The sequence below is a fragment of the Periplaneta americana genome, chromosome 8 (assembly GCF_040183065.1).
Source record: "Periplaneta americana isolate PAMFEO1 chromosome 8, P.americana_PAMFEO1_priV1, whole genome shotgun sequence".
In the NCBI taxonomy this organism is placed as follows: Eukaryota; Metazoa; Arthropoda; class Insecta; order Blattodea; family Blattidae; genus Periplaneta; species Periplaneta americana.
In genome coordinates, this window is record NC_091124.1 from 88,538,513 (window position 1) to 88,550,514 (window position 12,002).

Genomic DNA, 12,002 nt, shown 5'->3' on the forward strand with positions numbered 1-12,002 from the left:
CGCGATATCGTGGCAATTCAGTAAAGTGTGTCGTCAGTCAAAAAAGATTGGGACTCACTGAGTTGGCGAAATCTGGTTGCAAAAGCCAGCTATAACGTCTGGGAGGATCATCATGCTAACCACATGATACTTCCATTCTGGTTGGATGATCGTTCACCATTGCTTCGGCATGTGAACGTGAGGCAAGCAGCCGGCTGGTCGGTCTGAGCCCTTCAAGGGCTGTGACGCCACGGATTACGGAATGGTAACTAAGTAACAATAAGTACACTTAAGTCTATTTCAATATAGTTTTATGTTATGAAGAATGGTTTCCCTAGCAACAAGTTTCTGTGTGGGAATTCTAACTTTCAAGGCCTAACAACCATAGCTGTAAATACAACAACAAAAAAAAACGATCGTGCAAAAAACTTATTAAATTGGTGACATTATTTTAACAATAGAACGAATCAGAATTCTCCTCAGCTTAAAACACATTTTGGATTTCGGATATCCATACAAGCCTGGTGTTCAAGAAAAATACATAGATTAAAGCCGGAAGACGAACAAATCTGGAGCCTACTCGTTACAGTAGGTCTAGTTAGTTTCAATACACATTTCAGCTGTAGACAGCGATCGCACTTCGTTACCTTATGTCAACACAAAAAGGGAGACGATTTTTTTTAATTATTGGTCACTAATGACAATAAAGGTATGAACGCTGTATAATTGGCATTGAAATATTTATATATGAAGAGTCCACTGCAAGAATGATGGATGTCACTTTCTTGTCGAAAATGAACCAAGACTGTCAATGCATAGCTTAAGACATGTAGAATGTACATAGAGAGTTATATGACATTAACACTGATAGTCATTGTCCAGTAATGATCGGAAAATCACAGTTAAGCTTTGAGCGCTAAGCATTTCAATCTTTCAATTGCTTCTCCTGCAAAATGTATTCCAAATGACATCCATCATTCTTGCAGTGGACTCCTCATATTGTATTACACATCAATTAATATAAAAATTTCGAACACATGTCTTCGGAAATCTTTATCAAATTTAGGCCTACATAGACGGAAACTAAGAACGGTAGTCTTCATTCAGCCAAAAAAAAAAAAAAATGTACATGAATAAAGTGTACACATCTTTAATAATTTATTCCGATGCTTATGTTATTACTATCAAAAGATGATTATTTTCGGCCCTACATTTATCACGACTGGAACAGACGCGGATGCAAGGGAGTTCAGTGGGCTATAGATCCCCTATTATTTCAAAGACTTATTTATTTAAAATTAACTGAAAGCACCTAACTGAAAATTAACTGAAACTGAAAATGCCCGGATTTTCCTTTTTGCTTCTATTTTTAATTAAACTGATTGTTAGATTTTTCGGAAATCTCGGAAACTCAACTATAGACAGCCAAAACGAATTATCTTGATTAAACTTTCCTCGTCCACAAAGATGAATTTTTACATAGGGCCACTTACATGAATTAATGAACTTCTTAGAGCCAAATGTCTGACAGGGTTAACTCAATTTAAAACGTCTATAGATCAAGCACCGTAAAGAAAACATTTCATCATGCGTCGTACGTTCAACTGTTTTCTAATTATGGTAATTTATATATGTTTATTCATTTTTGTTTATTTATTTATTCTGGTGTAGACGTGTAGTTAAGGCTAGCAGGCCTTCTCTTCCATACTATCAGAAATACAAATAAAATAATGGAAAAAAATCAAACTACAAATACCATAAAACCAAACGAAAATATATACAGTCTACTGTCACAAACTTTAAATGAGATAGTATTGTCTTGAAGTTCAGCAAAACAAAAGCACACCTCTCTGTCCCTATACACGCATTTAGCGTTGACTCAATGTTCTATAGATCTTACAATTTATCTCTGTCAGTGAGTAACCATTAGATTTCAAGTGGCTTATCTTCGTCGTGGACGTCAGCGTATTAAAAATATTACAACCTTTCTGCACTCTACTTTCCTCCCCACTGCAAATGTGACGTTGTACAGAGGCAGAGATAAAATAATTATAAGATCTGTACATTGATCTGAAGCTGTGCTGACATACATTTCACGTAATTTCATGTATATGCGTGCTTTCACTTGAATTTCAGAGACTGCTGATGATACATAGGGAATTCCCTTGTTCCCAGTCCGAACCGTTAGAGTGTCATTGTGAGTCAGAATTTATCTCTCTATCGGTCGTACCAAATAATCAATATAGTCTATATGTATATAATTTAATCTATATTGAAAGATTTATTACCCCTAGACTGCTGTACGTCCGCTTATATTATACCCGGTTTCCTTTAAATATTTCTTGAAAAATTATCTCTCATAAATTCAGAACATATTAATTCTATTATGTTTTATTTTATATACAGAACACAGACACAGTATAATTTCGCAAGAAGTCGTTGTTTAACATTAATAATAATGTTGTGAAATATAGATATATTAGAAATTAAGAGATGGTTCTTTCCATAACGCTTAACATACTATATTGGCAACATGATTACACAAATAGAATTTCGCAATAACACATTTTTGGACATGAACAACAGTATTTTGAGATATATATATTTTTTTCAGAGTTAATAAAGTGTTATTTTCAGTGGGCTTACGTACGTTCACGTACTACATTAGGAACATGACAAAAATATCACTGAATTGCTTTTTTATATGCGCATAATTCTTTACTTTCGCTTCTATTGCACACACATATATGCTCACCAGTGACGTAGCGTTAATGTAAGCTAAAAAGCTCAGCTTCCCCAGTTAATAATAATTTTATAACAAACCTGCAGTTTATGAACAAAATCATTTATTAATTTTAATACAATTTATGTTTAGGCGTTAAATATTGTGATGCGGCAGCTCAGGATGATTTGTGATGCAGCAGTAAACATGAAGCCTGCACACACCAGCTTCCAATCCTCTCATTCTTCTGTGTAATCCACCCCGCAGATTTTCCATCTCTTTCTAACAAAACTACCCTGGTCGCAAACCTCGCAAGAAGCTAGCTTTAACATTGAAAAGAATTTAGTTTCCGAGTTATCCCTTTCGTGAGTTATGTTTAGTTGAAGTGTTAAGGTAAGCGTTCACTACATCGTATCGCACTCCTCGTACGAATCGCACGCAACGGATATTTTAAGTGCAGTGCGTTCACTGTAAGGGCTCTACTATATCTCATCGCCTCATCGGATTCCCGGATCAGCTGTTTAAAATATGACGTCGTAGGATACTGACATTGCTGAAAACAGAGTAGTTTGAGGTTAGGTCCATTAATTATGAGTGTTGGCAAATAAGAATTTGTAATTGCTTCATGCGTCTTAATTGAAGAAGAAGTGACGAAATAGATATTGGTTACATAATATATATGTAAGAAACGACTTGATTACTGTAATCGGAACGCCTGAAATTATATAATTCTTCGCAATTTTCTACAAGCGAAATAAGTTTTCCGTCTGCCATTTTGGCGCGAAACTGAACATGGCACAACATAATAGTAACAGTTGAGCAATTAAAATTGATTTATTAAAGAAGGCCATGATCGCACGCATCGGAAAAGTTGCTCATCCGAGAAACGTGGACGGATTTGCCGAGAGCCGATGCGTCCGATACGATGTAGTGAACGAGGTTACATAACAATTACAGCTAAGATTGTCTTTTTCCGATCCGTACGATTCGTCCGATGAGTGCGATACGATGTAGTGAAGCTTACCTTTAGTGTCCATTGTGGCTGATATAATAAATAATGAATGAAATAACAGTTGCTGGCACTAATTTACTTGAATCCATTATCAAGACTGACTTATGAACAAAAGTGTAATTTGAAAAGAAACGACCGACTCCCTTGCTGTCAATGAAGGACACAACCAAAACAGACGCATACTTACGTAATTACTAATACTGTATTTATTGACCGTTAATATTGTGATTTCTCTAAATAAGACAGAGAGTGAGCTAGTGTTAAATTATACGTATATTAAATACGTGTCTATTTGTTAGAGAAATACGTGTCTATTTGTTAGATATGTGTAAACCACGAAATCATAATTTACTACGTACTGTTTGAGGTGATGCCTTATTGGTGTTACTTACGAGGTTCCAACCAATCTTCGGACTGTTGACTTGACACTGATTACTATTTATTTTAAGACTATATTTTTGCAATACGTTTTCTCATATGTACGTGGAAGACAATTTGATTTGGCTTCCCGTGCTCAAAATTTTATGCTACGCCACTGATGCTCACTCAAAAGCAAGTTGCATAAAATTAACAATGTGAAAAATACGAAGTTTCTAAGTGAATGTTTGCAATTTTGAGCGACTATCCTTGAGCTTTATTTTAATACGGCCATTAAAATTGCTAGTCGCACTGAAATTGCAATTCTCAAAATCGAAAGGCATGTTAGTGTGTATCACAGGAATACGTGGTATAAAAACATCTTCTCCTTTCGTTTTTCCAGTTAATATTGTTACTTCTATTAAGTTTTGCATGAGCTTTTTGAAACCAATTCTTGTTCCATTGCATACTTTTGGTGTGTCAGTATTTTACAATATTACTGTTGGTGATTCAATATTAAGTTTTAAATTATGTGGTGGCAATCCTTGTGGTTTCAAAGAATTCAAGAATTTAGTTGAATAAAGCATAGCCTGTTCATATCTACAATGTTGTATCGAGAAGCTCATAATCCGGTCCTGACTGCGTAAAGATATTGCATGAATTGTCTAGATTTTGGCCTTCAAGATGTATCAACAACGTTATTTAATTTCGTGTTATTTTTTCACGGCCTCATGAAATTCGATGATCAATACAACAATAATAAAGGACAATTATTGAACATTTAATTAGGTTTATTCCAGCACGGTTCAGAATCGATTCTGAACTGCCTGCTCATGCGCAGTAGCTCAGTGTGCGTTCCAACAAGACTAGAACTGATTCAGAACCGATATTGACCTCCCATTTCCCTGTTAAAAGGTACTTTAGAACTCGTTCGGAACGAATGAAATTGGTTCTCGATTAGAGCAGGAACTAAGAATTCTGAACTGTTGACGCATGCGCAGATGGTTTAATGTGAAGGATGGTTAAAATGCTTCGAGATTAGGCAGGTTAAAAAATAGTTCATCATGAGTGATTTGGAAGGTGATAGCGATATATTTTAAGTTCGAAAGATGAATATATTTTAATATGAGAAGAAACTCCGAAGGTCATGAAAGAAGAGTTCAAGAAGCTTACCAACAACGTAAAATCCCGAACTAGTTCTGACACCGTACACAACTGGCGCATGCTCGAAAGAAATTCGGTATTAGTGCGAAATTGCTTGCTGGAACAAAACTAATAATATTATACAGGAATGTTTTTTAAAAATAATTTATTGATCGATCAGCGCATTTAGCGCTATACAGAACATTTCTAAATGAAATACAAATATAATACGTGACATAGAATTGAGGGCAGCCTAGATTGGGTTCCTCAGTGAACAAAATTTTTTTAATATACATAGGATGTTGTAATGATAAATTTTGATTATAATATGAGGTCCATTGGAAGTCGGCTATTGATTCTGGTGGAAGTGTGGACATTCTTCCGAGAGAGTAGTGGACGGAGCCTGAAACATTTTCTAGGTTGTTATAGAACTTTTTAGAATGTGAATGAATAAACTGTTTGATTGTGTCAATGCCAAGTTTCTCTGTGTAGTTGGCTGTTACGAACAAACCAAGGAGAACTGAATGAAATTCGTAGGACTTCATTCTGAAATGATTGGATGGATTTAATTTCACTTATTGCAGCTCTGCTCCAGACAGGTCAGGCGTAAAGCAGTAGAGATTGTAATAGAGATGTGTGGAGTATCATGCAATTTTGTAGCTTCAGGCACGATTTCTTGTTGAGAAGCGAATATTATTTAGTGAATCTTGAGTAGGCCAATTTAAGCTTGTTGTTGATATGATGTTTACATGATAGACGGCGACCCGAGTGCACTTCAAGACATTTTACAGCTTCATCCTTTGGTTTCCACGGCATCACGTTAGATGAAAAATTTATGCATCGAGTATTAGCAGGACGACACAAAATAAATATCATTGCTTCGCATTTGTTGTAGTTCAATGCGCTGCGCCAATTTCCAAGCCAAGGGCATATGATGTTTAAGATGATTTGAGGGTATGTTAATTTTGGGATGAGTTGCATAAATAGCTGTATTGTCTGCATACATAGCAATTTGTGCATTTGGTGTTGCAGGAATGTCCGAAGTATATACATTGAGTAATATCGGACTAAGATAGAGCCTTGAGGAACGCCAGCACTAATGAGTCTAACAGAGGAATAAGTATAACCCACTCTGACTGAGAATGTGCGATTTTACAAGCAACTAGTGATTCAGTTGCATAGCAGTCTGGAACGCCGGACCTGTATAATTTGTACCGAAGACTTTTATGCCAAATTCGATCAAATGTTTGAGTGAAGTCAAGAAATGCGACTATAGTATGTTCTTTCTTTTCAAAGCCCTGTAGAATTTGTTCGGTGATACGAAGCACTTGATGATTGGTAGAATGATTTTGACGAAAGCCAAACTGACATGGGGATAGGATGGAAGCTTGAAGTAGAAACTTAACCAAACGTTTTAGCAGAACATTTTCAAAGACTTTGGATATAGTTGACAAAAGATTTATGGGATGGTAACTTGTTGGATTTGAAGGAGGTTTTCTAGGTTTATGAATTACAATAATAACTGCATGTTTTCAAGTAGCAGGGAAATGTTCCAGACGAAGTAGAGCATTGCATAATGAAGCTAAGTTTGATAGAGCTTTACGAGTCAGATACTTCAACACAAAATATGGGATGAGATCGTATCCAGAAGATTTCTTTGTTGGAAGTTTCTGAATTATTGAGTGGATCTCATTTGGCGAGGGTCGAAGTTTATGGGCAATGGTGCTGAAGTATAATTACTTGGAAAATGTTCTATATCTTCGTTTAATTCTTGATTCTCGATTGGGTTCAGTATGAAAGAGGCTTGAAAAGTGTATGCGAAAATTTCACACTTTTCATTGTCACTTGCATATTGACAATCGTCTTGTTGTAAAGATGGGATTATGCAGGCTCTTTCAACACTCTCTTTTGTCTCCCTCCAAAGGTAGGAATCTTCTGGAGATAAACTGGATAGATGGCATTGATAGGATATGAATCAGTGTTCGTCCAAAAATTTTTTTTTACCTCTCTGGTTAATTTATTTAGACGGTTAAAAGCTATGGTTTATTTAACGACGCTCGCAACTGCAGAGGTTATATCAGCGTCGCCGGATGTGCCGGAATTTTGTCCGCAGGAGTTCTTTTACATGCCAGTAAATCTACTGACATAAGCCTGTCGCATTTAAGCACACTTAAATGACATCGACCTGGCCCGGGATCGAACCTGCAACCTTGGGCATAGAAGGCCAGCGCTATACCAACTCGCCAACCAGGTCGACGATTTAGACGGTGATGCTGCCATAGTTATCTATTTTTTTTTTTTGCCACAATCGACAGGTTTGATGTTTTTCCTTTATAAGCCGTTTTATTTGTGAGGAAACAGTTTCGTGGCAAGATTTTTTATGTACTCGTCTTGACGGAACCGTTACTGCTCGAATAGATTAAGTAATAGCATCAGTAAAAGTAGGAACTGCTGCATCAGCATCGATGATTGTTTTCAAGTTATTGGTGAGCTCAAAAATATAATCTAATTTTAGTTGAAAGTAGTTCCAATTTATAGTACCTTCGATAATTCGATTGGGAGGAGGGCGAAGCATAAGATTATCGTCAAATGAAATCAGAACAGAACAATGATCATAGTCCAATTTATGCAATACACTCATGTTTGCAGTGTTCTGAATATATTTGTGCAGAGCTAGGTCTAATATATCGGGTAATATGTTATGACGATAGTACGTGGGTTCAAGAGGTGCATCGACGATATTAATAGAATTTTCCTCTGCGATAGTTAGTAAACGTTTTTCGTTAGGTGTGCACGACATCTCCATATTTGATATTTACGATATAAGTCTCATAAAAGTATTGTCGGTGTAATATCAGAAAAAGTATTAACAACATATTGAGAATTCAAGCCTAGGCCAACTTTTGGTGGTTTATATGCTGAAATCATAGTAAACTAGTGGCCTGTGCAGCAAATGCTGCAAACTGAGTCAATAAGAAGTTCAAATTAAAATTGTTCAGATTTATTTTCAATGAAGAATACCAGACATTTTGAAAGTCATTTGCTTCCATAATAGTGAAACATACTCCCTCTGAATGTTTCTTTCTGCCAAATACTTTTCCTTGAAACTATCCGTCTACAATTCTTGAGTTTCAATGCGAAATCGCAAGTAACAATGTCAAGACGATCAGCGAGTTTTTCATGTGGAAGTAATGCTGTAGCTATTTCAAGTCATTGAAGATTGTAAGCGAAAGTTAAGAAAATGTAAGGTTTGTCATGCTTTGAACAAAAGATTTAGTATCTTGGTATAGCTACTGCATATTTCGTGAACTACCCTGAAATGTAGAGCGCAGAATCACTTTTTCCCACTAAGAGATATTGCTGAGGTGATCAAGAGACTACAAAATCTTGTAGCCTCTTATTTTATCAGTACCGTATGTAATATATTTTGGTCTTTTCTTAGGAATTGTAATTTTTGCGCTTCCTCCAGACAATTGACCTACTGATCTAGCAAATACTGCTGGATTAATTTCTGTAACAATCAATGTTATCTCGTAAGCCTATATTTTCAGTAAGCTGTTGTGAGGAATATATTGCTGAGATGCGGAAAATGAGGCGAATGATATGTCAGAGTTGTAGAATCTTATATGCGCCCTAAATGAAATTGTTCATCGTAAACCGTTAGCAGTTTCAGTGTTTCATTCGTTGTTGGTTGCAGGAAATAAACTTACTCATCACGGTAGCAAGAAGTGAAATGGCCTGCTATTTTCCCTACAACAAAATATGCTTGGTAGCGATCACAATCGATTAAACCAAAGAAATATGAAATTAATTTTGATGTAGTTTAAAGACTCAGCTAAAATAGGAAGCAGGATTCAATTACTACCAAGGAAAATTAGAGAATCAGACAATATATAAATATTTATATCACACCGCCATTAAATATATTGAAAAGACCCACACCACTTGATTAATAACTATAAAAGTATTTCATTTTTAATAACAATATTGTTAAGATCTAATATAAAATATTCTTTCTCTGCGTTTACTTATATAAAACCCCAAAAAGTTTCACGTTCATATCATCAATATAGCATTATGTGTATAATTGCATTAACTATAATAATATTTCATTTTAATGGTAATAATGTCATCAATTATTCTTAAGTTTTTGTAATTATAAATATCCAATACACAGCTGTACTCGGAAAACTACAGACCAGAGAATCAGACCTGTAAATTATTTTTTTTACGTTATCAAAAAATTACACAATTGAAGTTCGACATATTGGCATTTATGATGTGAAAGAATCTGAGCCACCTGAACTCTAAATATGTCAGCAATCCTGCAGGTTATGGCCTTCGCGTAATAGCCTATTGTTTACTATAGTGTGTGTTTTGTTTTATTCTGAAATGCAATTAGTTCTCAAAATTGACGAAAGATGGATTTTGGAAAATAGGTAAATTATGTAGGAAAACTAACGCTTCACTGAAAGTTACTATTTTTCTGAAAATCCTTGGATGCCAAGCTTCAAAATGACGGGTCACTCATTAAAATCCGTTCAGCCGTTTTCCCATAATTTCTATTACCAGTTCAAATTATGCATATATATATTTATATAAGATTATGTGAAGATATCTTAATAGCATAAGCTTCAAAACAGTTCAGTTCTGGCAGAAGTACTCAGTGATGCTGTATATCTTTCCTAATTTAAAATTGCCACACCACCAGAGGCTTCGGGAACAACACCATCAGTCCTATAATATTGTAACCAGGAACTGTAAACGTCTCTGGATGAATAAGATGAGTCTCAGTAACACACGCTACAGCTACGTTGTGTTGAGAGAGAAATTCTAAGCAGACTCCTCGCTTAGCTTTGATTCCATTTTGCATTCCAGTTCAAAATAATCAATTCAGAGAACGTTTTATTGGCTTTAATGTTCATTATTGAGGAAGCCTGTGACAAGTTGGAGAAGGAAAGTTTTATTCACTGGTATGTGTAGTTTCAGGGAAGTTATCACTAATTGAATTAAGTTTCCAATAACATCTGTAGCAGGAGGTATCTTGAATTGAAGTATTGATGACATTGGTTTCAATTTCAATGGGTACAGAGTGTGGCCAAGAAGGTGTAGATGACGAGGGAGAAGGAGATTTTGCAGTAAGATTAGGAAAGTTTTGCATATTTAAGGTTGGCGGTGATGTTGAGGGGTTTGGCTGTGGAGGATTTGAATAAAACTTTTCCTTTAATCCAAGATAATAACTACAACCCTCAAAATTTGTTGACTGTGCTTCTCAACGAGTTGTGCTTCTCCACAGTTTACATATGTTGATTCGGCTTCTCTAGGTTTAGTGCATTCAGAAAAGTGATGATTTTGAGGACACTTCAAAGCGTGGTGTGAGATGGCAAAAGTTTCTAGTGTGACCATAACGTTGACATCTTGCATGCTGAGGAATGTTTCGGGATTTTCGGCGATATTCTACTCTGATGAGAGCATGTTGAATTTGTTTTATATAAAAAAATCTTTTTACCCTGTTCATTGTTCAATTCCACTGCGCAGAGCGGCATAGGTTGTCTGTTACTATAGAAAAGCCGGGTAACTTTAGTAACAGGCAGGTTGAGAGATTTAAGCTTCAAGGTGACATCCTCATCTGTTAGAGAATTAAGGTACATAGCGTAAAACGACTTTCACTCTCTTGGTATCTGGATTACTAAAATAATAAGGGAGTTGTGATTCTTCTAAGAATTTCGTAACCAAACGAAAGTCAGCAGCAGTAGTAGTGTTAATTTTTAGGACTTTGTTCTGTTGTGTGAAATACTAATTGGGAACAATTGAATCTATGTCGCATATTACCTGTTGGTAGTTATTTACTTCGTGGAGAAATATTGGCGGTACTCTTATTTGGGAGTAGACCTAGTAGATGTAGAATCTTGCGTTAATGCGGGAGTCACAGTATCAATTTCATCAACCATCTCCTCAAGAGGGGAAAATTTGTTGTGGACGGTAGTTAGGTCGACTACATATTTGAAATTTATTTTAGAAGCCGAACTTGTTTGTTTTTGATTTGGTGTGAAAAACCATTCAACAGAATTAGAATAATTTATTTTCTGTTATTTCTTCATATTGTCGTTTTGTGACTAATTTTGAACGTGATGTAGAAGAGTTAACTGGAAGGCCTTGATTTGGGAAAGATAATTGGCCTTCGTCTTGTTGAACTGATTGCATATGCATATTGCATATTGAAGGCTATGCAACAATGCCGTATTTTATTTTATGATAGAAAACAAAACACTATCTGTTTTTAAGATAACCAAATTGTTCGTATGTAAGTTATTAAATATATTATTTGAGTAAAAGAAATGTTCGTAATATTTTCACACTTTCTCCAGCTGTCAATAATACAAATAAAGTTTAAATTCACTTATGAATTTGGATGGATGCAGTAATAAGCACTTAAATAATAATAATAATAATAATAATAATAATAATAATAATAATAATAATAATAATAATAATAATGATAATAATATCACCATTGCACACAAACTTACCGTACTAGTTTCATGACCCGCTCTATTCACATGATTGTTTGATCGTATTTACTTTTATTATTTTGATTAATTTAACGTCCTTTAGTCCAATTTTAATGTTGCCTATGTTTAACTTCTGGTTATGAAGGCTAAATATATAAACGTTGGCAAATATCGGTCAAACCGTGTAGATTTCTATAGAGAACATACTGTACATACATACATACATACATACATACATACATACATACATACATACATACATACATACATACATACA